The following is an 18426-nucleotide window of genomic DNA, read 5'->3' on the forward strand; positions in this document are numbered from 1 at the left end:
TTTCCTACCTACCGGCTACCGATGTCATTCTTCTGAGCTGCTCCATGTGACAACCAGTTGAGCGCTGCACGCTCTTGCTGCCTGCAGATTATATTCTGTTAAAACTAGGCTATGTGCGCTGCACGCATGTGAATATATTTCATGTGCTTTGCAATTGTGTAGGCTACTTTGTGCATGATTTCTTTATTGTACTACATAATTAATAAGTCGTATACTACACTACTTTGATACGCAACAGAAGTGAGTATAGGCAATGCCCACTGAAAGTGGGTATACGGCTTATACCTGTGTATAGCCTCCACTACACCACTGGCCCTTTGTGTTTTACAAAAAGTGAGTGTACTGCTATTACAGTTGCTGTCCGTTCAGCATCAGGAGCCTGTCACACACAGAAGGGCTAGGTCCAATAGGTTTGCTACTGCGCAAACATGTCTATAATAGGTATAAAATAAAGCTTGTTAATATTACCCCGTCGCCCCTTACTGATAGTGAGCACGTAAATGTCAAACAATTTCCCCCACTCTTCCCTACCAGCGAGTCAAAGAAATACGGATATTTTGAGGATATGTTTTATTAAAGTAAAGGACAGTAATGTTACGATTAAAGTAGGAATCCCAGGTTTCAATAGGCGATAAGATATTATTGTTTCAAGAAAAGGATGTTATATTTTGCCTGGCGAATCGCTTTTATGTGCTGACTGAATGGAAGCTGATAAACTACATGACCAAAAGTATGTGGACACCTGCTCGTCTAACATCTCATTCCAAAATCATGGGCATAAATATGGAGTTGGTCCCCTTTTTGCTGCTATAACAGCCTCCACTCTTCTGGGAAGGCTTTCCACTAGATGTTGGAACATTGCTGCGGGGACTTGCTTCCGTTCAGCCACAAGAGCATTAGGGAGTTCAGGCACTGATGTTGGGTGATTAGGCCTGGCTCGCAGTCGGCGTTCCAATTCATGCCAAAGGTGTTCGATGGGGTTGAGGCCAGGGCTCTGTGCAGGCCAGTCAAGTTCTTCCACACCGATCTCGACAAACCATTTCTGTATGGACCTCGCTTTGTGCACGGGGGCATTGTCAATCTGAAACAGGAAAGGGCCTTCCCCAAACTGTTGCCACAAAGTTGGAAGCACAGAAGCATCTAGAATGTCATTGTATGCTGTAGTGTTAATATTTCCCTTCAGTGGAACTAAGGGGCCTAGCCCGAACCATGAAAAACAGCCAAAGTAGTGGCTTCCTTACCAATTGACCATAGCCACTGCCCAAGCCTGAAGCGGGGTTGTTTCGGACGCATACAGTCCATATTCGAAGTTCCCAAACGGCAAAAACATTCAATGAGATCCAGGGATATGGTGCAACAACAAGGTTTATTCTTCTTATATCTAACAAAAAAATATTCTCCAATCAACTTAAAGCATAGATTGCTTGACATGAAAAATACATAATATGGCCTGTTTGTATGTATGTCTGTATGGTCAAAAGACTATACCGCTACCACGTCTAGCTAGGACTCCCCTCCCCCCGAAGACCCAACTTCCTGCCTTTATCCTATCACTAACACACTTACCACAGTACAATGAATGGGCAAAATTATTATTTTTTAAACGAAGTTACACTAATAACAAAGGAATATATCTCAATCAGGTAAATATAAATCATAAAGGTACGCACCTAATATTTCATCATATACATTCATATTTCATATATTTACAGACACGTACATGGAGCTCTGTATGTTCTGTCTTTTATACAAATATGTCAAAATCGTCTCTAACAGCCCCAGACCATTATTCCTCCTCCACCAAACTTTACAGTTGGCAATATGCATTGGGGCAGCTAGCGTACTCCTGGCATCCCCCAAACCCAGATTCGTCTGTTGGACTGCCAGATGGTGAAGCGTGATTCATCACTCCAGAGAACGCATTTCCACTGCTCCAGAGTCCAATGGCAGCAAGCTTTACACCACTCCAGCCGACGCTTGGCATTGCGCATGGTGATCTCAGGCTTTAGTGCGGCTGCTCGGCCATGGAAAACCATTTCATGAAGCGCCCAACTAACAGTTCTTGTACTGATGTTGCTACCAGAGGCAGTTTGGAACTCAGTAGTGAGTGTTGCAATCGAGTACAGATGATTTTTACGCGCTACGCGCTTCAGCACTTGGCGGTCCAGTTCTGTGAGCTTGTGTGGCCTTCCACTTCGCAGCTGAGCCGTTGTTGCTCCTAGAGGTTTACGCTTCACAATAACAACACTTACAGTTGACCAGGGCAGCGCTAGCAGGGCAGAAATTTGACAAACTGACTTGTTGTCAAGGTGGCATCCTATGACGGTGCCATGTTGAAAGTCACTGATCTCTTCAGTAAGGCCATTCTACTGCCAATGTCTTTCTATGGAGATTGCATGGCTGTGTGCTCGATTTTAGATACCTGTCAGCAATGGGTGTGCCTGAAATAGCAGAATCCAATCATTTGAAGGGGTGTCCACATACTTTTGTGTATATATAAGTGTATTTATTAGTTTTTTATTCCGCTGGTCTTGGGAAGAAATTACGAGTCCTCACCAAGTAAAAATGTATCCGACACTGAGACAAGACCGAGACATTCAATGTGTGGTCTCGAGACCAAACAACACTGGATGGTAGGGTAGGAGAAATTGTTTTACATGCATTTGTTCATTCAATAGACTGGTAAAAAGAAAAGGGGGGTTTGAAAACCACAATCAACCATGATTGTAGGCCTGATACAATACAATACAAATTGAGTCAATGTGAATGGTGCCGAAGGAGATGGCTGCCGTTTTACGGGCTCCTAACCAATTGTGCTATTGTGTGTGTTTTTTCGCGTTATTTGTAACTTATTTTGTACACAATGTTTCTGCTCTTATGACCGAAAAGAGCTTCTGGATATCAGGACAGCGATTACTCACCTCGTACTGGACGAAGATTTTTTCTTTAACGAGTCGGACGCGAAGGATTTTCTTCAGACACCCGACAAGGCCCAAATCCCCGTCATTCGCATGAGAAAGAGACAGAGATATCGGGGACGTAGATCGGGGTGCCTTGTAAGGATCCGACGGCGAGGGCGTAATCTGCCTCTGCCATCAGTCCTATTGGCCAACGTACAATCATTGGATAACAAAATAGACGAACTAAGATCATGGATATCCTACCAACGGGACATTAATAACTGTAATATCTTATGTTTCACTGAGTCGTGGCTGAACGACGACATGGATAACATACACCTGGTGGGATATTCGGCCGGGGTCTTTAATGCAGGGAAACTTAGATCAGTTTTACCTCATTTCTACCAGCATGTTAAATGTGCAAACAGAGGGAAAAAAACTCTAGACCACCTTTACTCCACACACAGAGATGCGTACAAAGCTCTCCCTCACCCTCCATTTGGCAAATCTGACCACAACTCTATCCTCCTGATTCCTGCTTACAAGCAAAAACTAAAGCAGGAAGCACCAGTGACTCGGTCAATAAAGAAGTGGTCAGATGACGCAGATGCTAAGCTACAGGACTGTTTTGCTAGCACAGACTGGAATATGTTCCGGGATTCTTCCGATGGCATTGAGGAGTACACCACATCAGACAGTGGCTTCATCAATAAGTGCATCGATGATGTCGTCCCCACAGTGACCGTACGTACATACCCCAACCAGAAGCCATGGATTACAGGCATCATCCACACTGACCTAAAGGGTAGAGCTGCCGCTTTCAAGGAGTGGGACTCTAACCTGGACGCTTATAAGAAATGCCGCTATGCCCTCCGACGAACCATCAAACAGGCAAAGCGTCAATACAGGACTAAGATTGAATCGTACTACACCGGCTCCGACGTTCGTCGGATGTGGCAGGGCTTGCAAACTATTACAGACTACAAAGGGAAGCACAGCTGTGAACTGCCCAGTGACACGAGCCTACCAGATGAGCTAAATTACTTCTATGCTCGCTTCGAGGCAAGCAACACTGAAGCATGCATGAGAGCATCAGTTGTTCCGGACGACCGTGTGATCACGCTCTCCGTAGCCGATGTGAGTAAGACCTTTAAACAGGTCAACATTCACAAGGCCGCAGGGCCAGACGGATTACCAGGACGTGTACTCCGAGCATGCGCTGACCTACTGGCAAGTGTCTTCACTGACATTTTCAACATGTCCCTGACTGAGTCTGTAATACCAACATGTTTCAAGCAGACCACCATAGTCCCTGTGCCCAAGAACACTAAGGTAACCTGCCTAAATGACTACCGACCCGTAGCGCTCACATCTGTAGCCATGGCTCACATCAACACCATTATTACAGAAACCCTAGACCCACTCCAATTTGCATACCGCCCCACCAGATCCACAGATGATGCAATCTCTATTGCACTCCACACTGCCCTTTCCCACCTGGACAAAAGGAACACCTACGTGAGAATGCTATTCATTGACTACAGCTCAGCATTCAACACCATAGTGCCCTCAAAGCTCATCACTAAGCTAAGGACCCTGGGACTAAACACCTCCGTCTGCAACTGGATCCTAGACTGCCTGACGGGCCGCCCCCAGGTGGTAAGGGTAGGTAACAACACATCTGCCACGCTGATCCTCAACACGGGGGCTCCTCAGGGGTGCGTGCTCAGTCCCCTCCTGTACTCCCTGTTCACCCATGACTGCATGGCCAGGCACGACTCCAACACCATCATTAATCCTAGACTGCCTGACGGGCCGCCCCCAGGTGGTAAGGGTAGGTAACAACACATCTGCCACGCTGATCCTCAACACGGGGGCTCCTCGCTCTTCAAGAGAGCGAGAGTTGCTCCCCTTCTCAAAAAACCAACACTCGACCCCACTGATGTCAACAACTACAGACCAGTATCCCTTCTTTCTTTTCTTTCCAAAACTATTGAGCGTGCCGTCTTTAGCCAACTCTCTTGCTATCTCTCTCAGAATGACCTTCTTGATCCAAACCAATCAGGTTTCAGGACTGGTCATTCAACTGAGACTGCTCTTCTCTGTGTCACGGAGGCTCTCCGCACTGCTAAAGCTAACTCTCTCTCCTCTGCTCTTGTCCTTCTAGACCTGTCTGCTGCCTTTGATACTGTGAACCATCAGATCCTCCTCTCCACCCTCTCCGAGCTGGGCATCTCCGGCGCGGCTCACTCCTGGATTGCGTCCTACCTGACCGGTCGCTCCTACCAAGTGGCGTGGCGAGAAGCTGTCTCCGCACCACGTGCTCTCACCACTGGTGTCCCCCAGGGCTCAGTTCTAGGCCCTCTCCTTTTCTCCCTATACACCAAGTCACTTGGCTCTGTCATATCCTCACACGGCCTCTCCTATCATTGCTACGCTGATGATACACAACTAATCTTCTCCTTTCCCCCTTCTGATAACCAGGTGGCGAATCGCATCTCTGCATGTCTGGCAGACATATCAGTATGGATGACGGATCACCACCTCAAGCTGAACCCTGGCAAGACGGAGCTGCTCTTCCTCCCGGGGAAGGACTGCCCGTTCCATGATCTCGCCATCACGGTTGACAACTCCGTTGTGTCCTCCTCCCAGAGTGCGAAGAGCCTTGGCGTGACCCTGGACAACACCCTGTCGTTCTCCGCTAACATCAAGGCGGTGACCCGCTCCTGCAGGTTCATGCTCTACAACATTCGGAGAGTACGACCCTGCCTCACACAGGAAGCGGCACAGGTCCTAATCCAGGCACTTGTCATCTCCCGTCTGGATTACTGCAACTCGCTGTTGGCTGGCCTCCCTGCATGTGCCATTAAACCCCTACAACTCATCCAGAATGCCGCAGCCCGTCTGGTGTTCAACCTTCCCAAGTTCTCTCACGTCACCCCCCTCCTCCGCACACTCCACTGGCTTCCAGTTGAAGCTCGCATCCGTTACAAGACCATGGTGCTTGCCTTTGGAGCAGCGAGGGGAACGGCACCTCTGTACCTTCGGGCTCTGATCAGTCCCTACACCCAAACGAGGGCATTGCGTTCATCCACCTCTGGCCTGCTGGCTCCCCTTCCTCTGCGGAAGCATAGTTCCCGCTCAGCCCAGTCAAAACTGTTCGCTGCTCTGGCACCCCAATGGTGGAACAAGCTCCCTCACGACGCCAGGACAGCGGAGTCACTCACCACCTTCCGGAGACATTTGAAACACCACCTCTTTAAGGAATACCTGGGATAGGATAAAGCAATCCTTCTACCCCCCCCCCCCCCCCACACACACACAGCGGAGTCGCTCACCACCTTCCGGAGACATTTGAAACCCCACCTCTTTAAGGAATACCTGGGATAGGATAAAGTAATCCTTCTACACCCCCCCCCCCCCCCCCCCCCCCCCCCACAGCGGAGTCACTCACCACCTTCCGGAGACATTTGAAACCCCACCTCCTTAAGGAATACCTGGGATAGGATAAAGTAATCCTTCTACCCCCCCCCCCCCCCCCCCACACACAGCGGAGTCGCTCACCACCTTCCGGAGACATTTGAAACCCCACCTCTTTAAGGAATACCTGGGATAGGATAAAGTAATCCTTCTACCCCCCCCCCCCCCAAAAAAAAATTGTAAAGTGGTTATCCCACTGGCTATAGGGTGAATGCATCAATTTGTGAGTCGCTCTGGACTAGAGCGTCTGCTAAATGACGTAAATGTGCCCTTGAGCAAGGCACTTAACCCTAATTGCTCCTGTAAGTCGCTCTGGATAAGAGCGTCTGCTAAATGACTTAAATGTAAAATGTAATTAAGTTTGCCGACGACACAACAGTGGTAGGCCTGATCACCGACAATGATGAGACAGCCTATAAGGAGGAGGTCAGAGACCTGGCCTTGTGGTGCCAGGATAACAACCTCTCCCTCAACGTGATCAAGACAAAGGAGATGATTGTGGACTACAGGAAAACTAAGAGGACCAAGCACGCCCCCATTCTCATCGACGGGGCTGTAGTAGAGCAGGTTGAGAGCTTCAAGTTCCTTGGTGTCCACATCACCAACAAACTGTCATGGTCCAAACACACCAAGACAGTCGTGAAGAGGGCACGACAAAGCCTATTTCCCCTCAGGAGACTGAAAAGATTTGGCATGGGTCCTCAGATTCTCAAAAAGTTATACAGCTGCACCATCGAGAGCATCCTGACTGGTTGCATCACTGCCTGGTATGGCAACTGCTCGGCCTCCGACCGCAAGGCACTACAGAAGGTAGTGCGTACGGACCAGTACATCACTGGGTCCAAGCTTCCTGCCATCCAGGACCTCTATACCAGGCGGTGTCAGAGGAAGGCCCTAAAAATCGTCAAAGACTCCAGCCACCCTAGTCATAGACTGTTCTCTCTGCTACCACACGGCAAGTGGTACCGGAGCGCCAAGTCTAGTTCCAAAAGGCTTCTTAACAGCTTTTACCCCCAAGCCATACGACTCCTGAACAGCTAATCAAATGGTTATCCGGACTATTTGTATTGTAACCCCCCCCCCCCCCCCCCCCCCTCCAAACTGTTTAAAGGCAAAGTCAACTTGTATGTAAACTTCTGACTCACTGGAATTGTGATACAGTGAATTGTAAGTGAAATAATCTGTCTGTAAACAATTGTTGGAAAAATTACTCGTGTCATGCACAAAGTAGATGTCCTAACCGACTTGCCAAAACTATAGTTTGTTAACAAGAAATTTGTGGAGTGGTTGAAAAACAAGTTTTAATGACTCCAACCTAAGTGTATGTAAACTTCTGACTTCAACTGTATATATATATATATATACAGTGGGGAGAACAAGTATTTGATACACTGCCGATTTTGCAGGTTTTCCTACTTACAAAGCATGTAGAGGTCTGTACTTTTTATCATAGGTACACTTCAACTGTGAGAGACGGAATCTAAAACAAAAATCCAGAAAATCACATTGTATGATTTTTAAGTAATTAATTTGCATTTTATTGCATGACATAAGTATTTGATACATCAGAAAAGCATAACTTAATATTTGGTACAGAAACATTTGTTTGCAATTACAGAGATCATACGTTTCCTGTAGGTCTTGACCAGGTTTGCACACACTGCAGCAGGGATTTTGGCCCACTCCTCCATACAGACCTTCTCCAGATCCTTTAGGTTTCGGGGCTGTCGCTGGGCAATACGGACTTTCAGCTCCCTCCAAAGATGTTCTATTGGGTTCAGGTCTGGAGACTGGCTAGGCCACTCCAGGACCTTGAGATGCTTCTTACGGAGCCACTCCTTAGTTGCCCTGGCTGTGTGTTTTGGGTCGTTATCATGCTGGAAGACCCAGCCACGACCCATCTTCAATGCTCTTACTGAGGGAAGGAGGTTGTTGGCCAAGATCTCGCGATACATGGCCCCATCCATCCTCCCCTCAATACGGTGCAGTTGTCCTGTCCCCTTTGCAGAAAAGTATCCCCAAAGAATGATGTTTCCACCTCCATGCTTCACGGTTGGGATGGTGTTCTTGGGGTTGTACTCATCCTTCTTCTTCCTCCAAACAAGGCGAGTGGAGTTTAGACCAAAAAGCTCTATTTTTGTCTCATCAGACCACATGACCTTCTCCCATTCCACCTCTGGATCATCCAGATGGTCATTGGCTAACTTCAGACGGGCCTGGACATGCGCTGGCTTGAGCAGGGGGACCTTGCGTGCGCTGCAGGATTTTAATCCATGACGGCGTAGTGTGTTACTAATGGTTTTCTTTGAGACTGTGGTCCCAGCTCTCTTCAGGTCATTGACCAGGTCCTACCATGTAGTTCTGGGCTGATCCCTCACCTTCCTCATGATCATTGATGTGATTGAGGGTGATTGACCGTCATCTTGAACTTCTTCCATTTTCTAATAATTGCGCCAACAGTTGTTGCCATCTCACCAAGCTGCTTGCCTATTGTCCTGTAGCCCATCCCAGCCTTGTGCAGGTCTACAATTTTATCCCTGATGTCCTTACACAGCTCTCTGGTCTTGGCCATTGTAGAGAGGTTGGAGTCTGTTTGATTGAGTGTGTGGACAGGTGTCTTTTATACAGGTAACGAGTTCAAACAGGTGCAGTTAATACAGGTAATGAGTGGAGAACAGGAGGGCTTCTTAAAGAAAAACTAACAGGTCTGTGAGAGCCGGAATTCTTCCTGGTTGGTAGGTGATCAAATACTTATGTCATGCAATAAAATGCAAATTAATTACTTAAAAATCATACAATGTGATTTTCTGGATTTTTGTTTTAGATTCCGTCTCTCACAGTTGAAGTGTACCTATGATAAAAAGTACAGACCTCTACATGCTTTGTAAGTAGGAAAACCTGCAAAATCGGCAGTGTATCAAATACTTGTTCTCCCCACTGTATTTTTCAACTGTACTGTGATGTTTTACAAAAGTTCTGAACCTCTCTATTCTCATTGTTCTACAGATCGTAAGTTGAAAATAATTTTTTTTGCTAAAAGTATTATTATATTATTGATCGATTGACTATTACTTTTCAGATCTCCCAGTAGTGCTATCTGTAGGGTTAGCTCCAGGTTTTTACTTAACATTTATTTTTCTTAAAACTGCATTGTTGGTTAAGGGCTTGTAAGTAAGCATTTCTCTGTATTCGGCGCATGTGACAAATACAATTTAATTTGATGTATCTCTGACAACAGCAGCAACAACAACAACAACCACTGGTGACACTTTACATTACAGTGGCCTAGGCTAATGTTGAATTATTCCTCTAAGTACAGCGTAGTAGCCTATGGCACTTACTCATTCTTACACTGTACTTCTTACAGTTAAACTACTTAGGGATAACAACCATATAATAATGGGTTAATAAGCCACAGTGATCATAACCATGATGATTTTAATTAAGTTAGACTACTGAAAATCACTTTAATTAATTTGAGAACCTAGAACAGCAGAATATAGAGACAACTCAAGACATACAACATCAAGACATAAACAAAAGTGAGGAAGGCCTATCTCGACAACTAACCTTTACGCAACTCTGAGTTTATTACGGTGGCCTGAATAATCATGGGTCTGCTTATGCATGTTGATATAAATAATAATTATATGACAGGGTTGGTAGTTGTTGTATTCTAAAAATATTTTATCTGATAAATTGTTGACCAACTTCGACAACGTCAACTGAAGAAAGCGCTTTCGATTGCGCAGTGAACACACCAACCACTGGCTGTCAACACGATTAAAACTTGAATGTTTGATCAAAATCGATCGTCTGTGGGGTTAGTGCGTAATATCTCACCAATATGAGACATATTTAGGATATCAATAACTTACCGTTCACAAACTCAATAAAAGTCAGCTATAAACATTTCAAACGAGTTTGGACATAATTCCGTTCCGTTTCTTCTCTCCGTCTTCTTTCACTCCTGTGAAGACAGCTGAATATGTATATCGTACAGTTTTAACGTCAATCCATGAACAACAGCCTAGCCTGTTGACTATTAGGCTATTTCTTACAAGTTTAGCTAAGGAAAATAAAAATGTCGCGGCCTAATAATGTTTTGGGGCAACAAGGTGAACGAAAGAACGAGGAGGAGAGGACTTCCCTGTTTGGCTAACGTAATAAACGCATTTAATACTGTAGTCTACGGAAGTGATCGGTGATCACGTTAAAGCTCATACTTATAATGGGGACCGCAGGAAAGCCTGCTTATGGAACAACATTTTCCATCACACTAACATTTTAATGATATCAATAACTTTTGGTTTGTATTCACACTTTTTAAATATATATATATTTTTTTTTTTTACAAATTTGCCACAAATTACTGAGTTGTTTGTTTCGGTTTTCTCTAAATTGTGCAAGAAACCATCACCATCTTATAAAAAATATATGGAGTTCTTATATATTATTATAGGGATATATGGCCTATAATACTTCCATAATACCATTCCACTTCTACATATATTCACATTTTAAGGGGCCTATAAAAATGGTACAGTCTGTGGCTTATCTGTAACATAGAGACCATTTGAAACTGTACTATATCATTTACATACTGGCCTATCTGCTATTGAGGAAGCAATAAATACATTCGATAGGCATATGCATATCATAGCTCTAGTTTAGATCCCTATGATATGGATATCTTCCATAGGACGGAGTTGAGTAAACGACTTTAGGCTGCTGTCGCTCTGAAAACGAAACTACCCAAGCATACAGTGCTAGCCAATAGGCATGATATTATAGTAACAGACGTAGTAAAGGTCCATTGAGTGATAACCGTAGGCGGAAGAAAGTATTGCCTCATGTTACAAACAGCAATTTACAGTAACTTCCAGTAAAGAGGTGTTCTCAGGACTCCGGCACGCACACACGCAGTACTGTTGGCGTTTATGTGGTGAATAAACAGACATAATTGGCGCGTCACGTTTGGGGGACATAGTCATAGCATATTGGTTTAAAAACTACTGACATTTACTTTGGTTATTGTGTAATGATGGCCAGACACTTTTATCCTTACGCGTCATTACACCAATTTGGCACACTTGAGCGTTGGGCCAGTAGCCGAAAGGTCGCTAGTTCGAATCCCACGAGCAGACAAGGTAAAAACATATGGTCTATGGGCCCTTGAGCAAGGCATGTAACCCTAATTGGTCAGCGTCGCCGTTGATAACGGCAGACCCTGGCAAAGACCATACTCTCCAAGGGAGTCTCATGGAGAGTTGGGATATGCAAAAATGTCAAATTCACACATGTGGATTAATACACACTTGTACATGTGTGAAATAGAACAAATATAAGCAGCCGTCTATAGAGGCTTTGCAGCTTAGACAGTTCCATATCGGTCATCAAGTTCATGGCTACAATCAACTAGGACAGGGCCATTAGCCAATTAGGCTACTTTAGCCACTGTGTGGCGCAGTGGTCTAGCTGTGCCACTAGAGATCCTGGTTCGAATCCAGGCTCTGTCGTAGCCGGCCGCGACCGGGAGACCCATGGGGCGGCGCAGAAGTCGTCCAGGGTAGGGGAGGGAATGGCCGGCACTGTATGCTTGGGTAGTTGGTAGAGCATGGCGTTTGCAACGCCAGGGTTGTGGGTTCAATTCCCACGGGGGGCCAGTATGAAACAATTATGTATGCACTCACTAACTGTAAGTCGCTCTGGATGAGAGCGTCTGCTAAATGACTTAAATGTAATATCATGTTGGACGTCTGCTCCCCTCTAATTGCGTACGCTCAACCTCCAGCTCTGACAGGCCACCACGCCCACATTAACACTGGTGGACACTAGAGCAAATTCGATTGAACATGATAGTAAGTCCTAATTGACTGTTTTTAAATATCGTTAAACGGCCTAACCATGAGCTTTCTATCTAAACATTTAGGGTATGCTAATGTGACCACAGATGAAAGGGGAAGTTATCAGTCTCTTTGCTGTAACTTTCCATTGCAATTGGTTGCGGTTGCAATGTGCAAATTTGTTTGAATTTAGATGTGAGACCATAGAGATGCCACAAGAGGGAGTTGTTAGACCGCCTAAATTAGATTCCTCTTCATTCACTGCCCTCAGCAGAGGCAGCGAGGAGGCCAGAGCAAGCCATGTGGTGAAGGAATGTTCTCTGATGGATAAAAACAATTGCTATGTATGCAATGACTTCACTATGGTCGGTCAGTGAATGTGTTGGACATAGAACCACCATGACATAAGCCTGGTTGTAGATCGATTAGGTCCTATCAGTGTTTGCTTCTTCTGGCTTGAGTTAGTATTTGGACAGGGAATGCTGATTTTAGATCAGTGATTGGGTTGGTTATATGTGACCCCTAAAAAAAAATGAATTGCGTGTTTTACTGAGGATGTTTATGTGATTCTCTTTGTGTTATTTTCTGTGTTTTTGTATGTAAAGGCTGCTTATGTGTGTGTACAGATTGGTTGTGTGTCTGTGAGTGAGTGAGTGTGTGTGTGTGTGTGTGTGTGTGTGTGTGTGTGTGTGTGTGTGTTCATCATGGTGCACTAGTAAAGTTTGCAGGGATGAAGCTTCATGTGTCTGTACCACATGGGGATGTGTGAAACTTACTCCTCAGCCGGAAGTGTCCCGCTTGCATCGCCTCATTATCTAGCTTTTGAGGCACGAAGACGCTTGAATGAGGACGGTCCCGAGTTCGCGCCAGGTATGGGCCGAATCGAGAGGAAGTGGTGCTCGCTAAGCAAGCAGCATGACGGCATTTACATGTCCTTGGATACATTTTAATAAACACACAGCATGTATTATTCAGGCCATTTGGACAGGGGCCATTCCCTGGTCAGTGCTTGACTTTGGCATCAGCTCACTGGAGCTGAGTACCGGCACCTCAAATGTTGTACTGCTTGAGCTCCTGTTCCTCTTATAGAATATTAGCTCAAAAGTATTGTGGAGCTCCTGCACCTAAATATAAACATTACAGGCAGCCAAAATGAGTACTGGAACCAATTTCAGCACTGTCCCTGGCAAGTGTAAAGGTTTAATGTGAAATGCCTTTCTTGCAAGCTCCAAACCCAACAATGCTGTAATCAATATCAATTTAGCACTAAAAATAACATAAGGTAAAACAAAAACACACAGTAAATAAAAATAAGAACTAAGAACATGAGAAAGTAAGAAGCTATATACAGGGTCAGTACCGTTACCATATTTACAATGTGCAGGGATACTAAGTTGATAGAGGTAGATATGTATAGGGGTAAGGTGACTAGGCATCGGGACATATGATGATAAACAGTGTAGCAGCAGGGTAAATGAAGAGTGTGTGTGTGTGTGTACAGTCAGTATAAATGTGTGTGCATGTTACAGTATGTTTGTGTTGGAGTGTCAGTGTGCGTGAGTGTGTATAGAGACAGTGCAAAAATAACATACAAGGGTCAACTCAGTCTGTGTAGCCATTCTGTTAGCTATTTAGCAGTCTTATGGCTTGGGGATAGAAGCTGTTCAGGAGCCTGTTGGTGTCAGACTTCATGCACCGGTACCGCTTGCTGTGCGGAAGCAAAGAGAACAGTCTATGGCTTGAGTGGCTGGAGTCTAACGATTTTCCGGGCCTGGATGGAAGGGAGCTCGGCCCCAGTGATGTAATGGGCTGTCCACACCACACACTGTAGCACCATGCAATCGAGGGTGGTACTGTTGCCATACCAAGCAGTGATGCAGCCAGTCAAGATGCTCTCAATAGTGCAGCTGTATAACTTTTAGAGGATTTGAGGGCCCATGCCAAACCTTTTCAACTTCCTGAGAGGGAAGAGGCACTGTCGCACAGTCGTGCACGTGTGAGTCGACCATTTTAGTAGACACCGAGGAACTTCAAGCTCTCAACCCACTTCACTGCAGCCTCGTCGATGTAGTCCACCCCCCCCCCCCCCCCCCCCCCCCCGTTTCCTGTAGTCCACAATCAGCTCCTTGGGCTTACTGACACACACACACACACACACACACACCATTCCCTGGCAGACCTCTCTCTCTCTCAACTCTCTCTTTCTTTCTTTCTTTCTCTCTCAGAACAGAGGTACCGCAGTTAGGGTTTCCTAGGTGTGTGTTTTGTAGTATTTTGCCCGGTCCTCTTCGCTGCTATTTTCATTTTCTGCATGGCTGGAGGACTCCACCATTGAAACGCTGTTTGAGATGGTCCACATACCAGACAGACACAGTTCAGCTGGAGGTTGTCATGAGTGAAACACTAGCAACACACACACACAATATTGTACTTGGTTGTTTTCTTATGCCTTGACCTAGGTTTTTTTTTTCCAGGTCTTGAACAGCGCCACAGAAGGGTAGAGAATAGAGCCAGAGTATTGATTGATAAAGGTAAGACTATCTTGCTTGAAAGTGAGAAGGAATTATTTCTTTATTTCTTTTCTCTCTCTCTCCACACCCAGCCCCTCAGCTTCCCTGTTGTTTCTACATTGCCCAATACTAAATCAGTCATCATAGTGGACGTAACACATAACAGAATTTGTCCCTCACAGCAAATAATCCTTTGAAATGGGAACTAAAATGACAGTTTGAAATATTGAGACAAAACAATAACGGTCGTGCCTATAAACATCACCACCAGGGGTCAACAGTTCAGCACGTCATCTTTCAAATGTATTTAGCCTGTTAATGATAGGCTATCAGATTCCTATCTCTCTTTCCTGCTCACTCTCTCCCTTCCTCCGCTCCCTTGCTCTCTCGCTCCCTGCCATAGCCTGGAGGAGTGTTATAGCCAGCATCTGGAGTCAGGCTGTGTGAATGGGATCCCTTCTTACGGGGGCCTGCGCTCCAGCGAGCGCACTCAGGGCATGGGGCACTGCACTGCAGGCCTACCGAGGTAGGGGTAGGCAGGGAAAACGAGGGGCAGGGTTAGGGCCAGGCAGGGAAATGGAGAGGCAGGAGGGATGGAGTAGGAGAGGGGGTTGGGGGTATTGGGAGACCACTGAGTTTGTCACCAAACACGGCCACTAGCTTTGAGCCTCTTTTCAGTCTCACCTTTCCTGTTGTATACTATCTAATTTCATGTTTTGTCCTCTCCCCAATTTATTTATTCTTCCCGTCCTCTCTCTCTGTTTTAGGGGAAACAGTGGGGACAGGTCAGGTAGTATAAATGAAATGGAGAGGGCCAAGTGGCTGGGGTTAGGGAGAAAGATTTATTGGGGTTTGGGATGGGAGGAAGAGGCTTGGTGGTCCAGTGCTGGGACTGGGCCTGGTGGGGAGGCTAGCTACATAAGAAATGGTTGCCGGTCTTGTCTTGTAATGAGATCATAAAAGCTAAACAAAGCTGGGGATCATGGATAATACCCTCCAAGGCCCTCCTCTCCACAGGGGACCCGGTGAGGGGGCTGACTGCTCTCTCTATGGTGGTGGTCAAGTTGGGGATGAGGTGGTAGTTATAGAGAGCAGATGAGGTGTTGGTTCTATTCAGAGTTCTATTTTCAGGGGTTTGAAGGGCAGTCCCACTCCTTTCGTAGTTCTTTGAGCTTTTTATTGAAGAAATAGTAAAGTGTTGGAAAGACGGGGGAGGGTGAGTCAAAGGGCAGTGAGTGGGCCGGATTCGAACCCATGTCGACTCAGCGGCTGTAACTGCTGGACCACGCAGGCCACGGTTTGAAGGAAGCTTGAGACAACTGGAGGCATGAGAGCCTGAATAGTGAACACTCCCTGATGGCCCTACAGCATCTCAAAGTTGTAGCCCTTGCCCTGAGAGAGGAGAAAGAGAGGGAGGGAGGGAGGTAGGTAGGGGGAGCAAGGGATGAGGGGAAGGGATGAGAGAGGGACCCACAAATTGGCTGAAAATGGCTAAATTTGGGGGTTGGCAATGGCAAATAATTGGCCAAAATGTACTCCTGCATTGATAGACACAAATAAGCCCACAGTGACGAAGGTGCATAAAGATGGCAGAATTCAGATATGACGTCATTGTTTTAACACTGTTCACTTAGTTTGTAAACTATGGCGTGCGACATGGTTAAATGTGCCAATAAATCAGAAAAATGTACTCAGTTTTTCAAATTGCCTGCGTCTTCAAGCTAAACTTGTGATCATGTATACTCTGCTAATGACCATGTAAAAAAGGAGAGTAATGGAGACCAATGTACAATACGGCAAACTTAGCAAAACAAGGAACTTGTGGTACATTTTATTTAATTTGTATTTAATTTTATTAGGATGCCCGACTTCAATGGCGACAGCTAGTCTTACTGGGGTCCGACACATAACGAAAAATACATTACAGACAAAATACTTTACAATTTACATACATTTAAAAACATTAACATGTAGTGTGCGTGTGTGTGCATTTATCAGTTACACATAAATGCCCCCCCCCCAAAAAAAAAAACATTGTAAAGTGGTTATCCCACTGGCTATAAGGTGAATGCACCTATTTGTAAGTCGCTCTGGATAAGAGCGTCTGCTAAATGACGTAAATGTAAAATGTAAATATGAGATGGAAGGGAGTTCCATGCAATCATGGCTGTGTATAATACTGTATGTTTCCTTGAATTTGTTCTGGACCTGGAGACTGTGAAAAGACCCCTGGTGGCATGTCTGGTGGGGTAAGTGTGTGTGTCGGTGCTGTGTGTAAGTTGACTATGCAAACAATTTGGAATTTCCAACACAATGTTTCTTATAAAAACAAGACGTGATGCAGTTAGTCTTCCCTAAACTCTTAGCCAAGAGAGACTGGCATTAATAGTGTTGATATTAGCCCTCTGATTACAATGAAGAGCAAAACGTGCCGCTCTGTTCTAGGCCAGCTGCAGCTTAACTAGGTCCTTCTTTGCAGCACTTGACCATATGACTGGACAATAATCAAGATAAAATAAAACTAGAGCCTGCAGGACTTGCTTTGTGGAATGTAGTGTCAAAAAGTAGAGCATCTCTTTATCATGGACAGACCTCTCCCCATCTTTATAACCATTGAATCTATATGTTTTGACCATGTTTTGACCATGACAGTTTAGAATCTTATGTAACACCAAGTAATTTAGTCTCCTCAACTTGTTCAACAGCCACACCATTCATTACCAGATTCAGCTGAAGTCTAGAACTTAAGGAATGATTTGTACGAAATACAATGCTCTTAGTTTTAGAGATGTTCAGGACCAGTTTCTTATTGGCCACCCATTCCAAAACTGACCAACTCTTTGTTAAGGGTTTCAGTGACTTCATTAGCTGTGGTTGCTGATGAGTATAGGGTTGAATCATCAGCATACATGGACACACAGGCTTTGTTTAATTCCAGTGGCAGATCATTGGTAAAAATAGAGAAGAGTAGAGGGCCTAGAGAGCTGCCCTGCGGTACACCACACTTTACATGTTTGACATCAGAGAAGCTTTCATTAAAGAACACTCTGAGTTCTATTAGCTATAGATCTCTAAATCCACGATATGGCAGAGGTTGAAAAGCCATAGCACATACATTTTCTCAACAACGGGTTATGCTCAATAATGTTGAAGGCTGCACTGAAATCTAACAGTACAGCTTCCACAATCTTCTTCTTCTTAATTTATTTCAACCAATCATCAGTCATTTGTGTCAGTGTAGTACATGTTGGGGGCCCTTCTCTATAAGCATGCTGAAAGTGTTTATTTGTTTATAGAGAAAGAGCATTGTATTTGATCAAACACAATTTCTTCCAACAGTTTGCTAAGAGTTGCCAGCAATCTGATAGGTCGGCTGTTAGAACCAGTAAAGGCTGCTTTACCACTCTTGGGTAGCGGAATGACTTTGGTTTCCCTTTTTTAATGCATGAATACGATGGCTCACTGTTCGTTGTTGGCATTTCCTGCCTAAATTTACTCACTTTGCCAATGAAGTAATCATTAAAATAATTGGCAACATCCAATTTGTAAGTCGCTCTGGATAAGAGCGTCTGCTAAATGACTTAAATGTAAATGTAAATGGTTTTCTGATGAATAAGCCATCTGATTCGATGAACGATGGAGTTGAATTAGTCTTTCTGCCCATAATTTCATTTAAAGTACTCACGTTTT

The 18426-nt window shown here is 45.0% G+C and overlaps 1 protein-coding gene across 3 annotated transcripts in view; it reads right to left on the reverse strand.

Annotated features, from left to right (window-relative positions):
• The window catches only part of LOC311150391 (signal transducer and activator of transcription 6-like), a 58861-nt gene extending 48285 nt beyond the window's left edge, over window positions 1-10576 (reverse strand). For all 3 annotated transcript variants that reach the window (XM_084187841.1, XM_084187842.1, XM_084187840.1), the window contains exon 1: window positions 10259-10576. The gene's annotated coding sequence lies outside the window, so the exon portion shown is untranslated. The remainder of the gene's footprint in view (window positions 1-10258) is intronic.
• Between the last annotated feature and the right edge of the window lie 7850 nt (window positions 10577-18426).

The sequence above is a fragment of the Coregonus lavaretus genome (assembly GCF_964263955.1).
Source record: "Coregonus lavaretus genome assembly, chromosome: 22".
NCBI classification, from domain to species: domain Eukaryota; kingdom Metazoa; phylum Chordata; class Actinopteri; order Salmoniformes; family Salmonidae; genus Coregonus; species Coregonus lavaretus.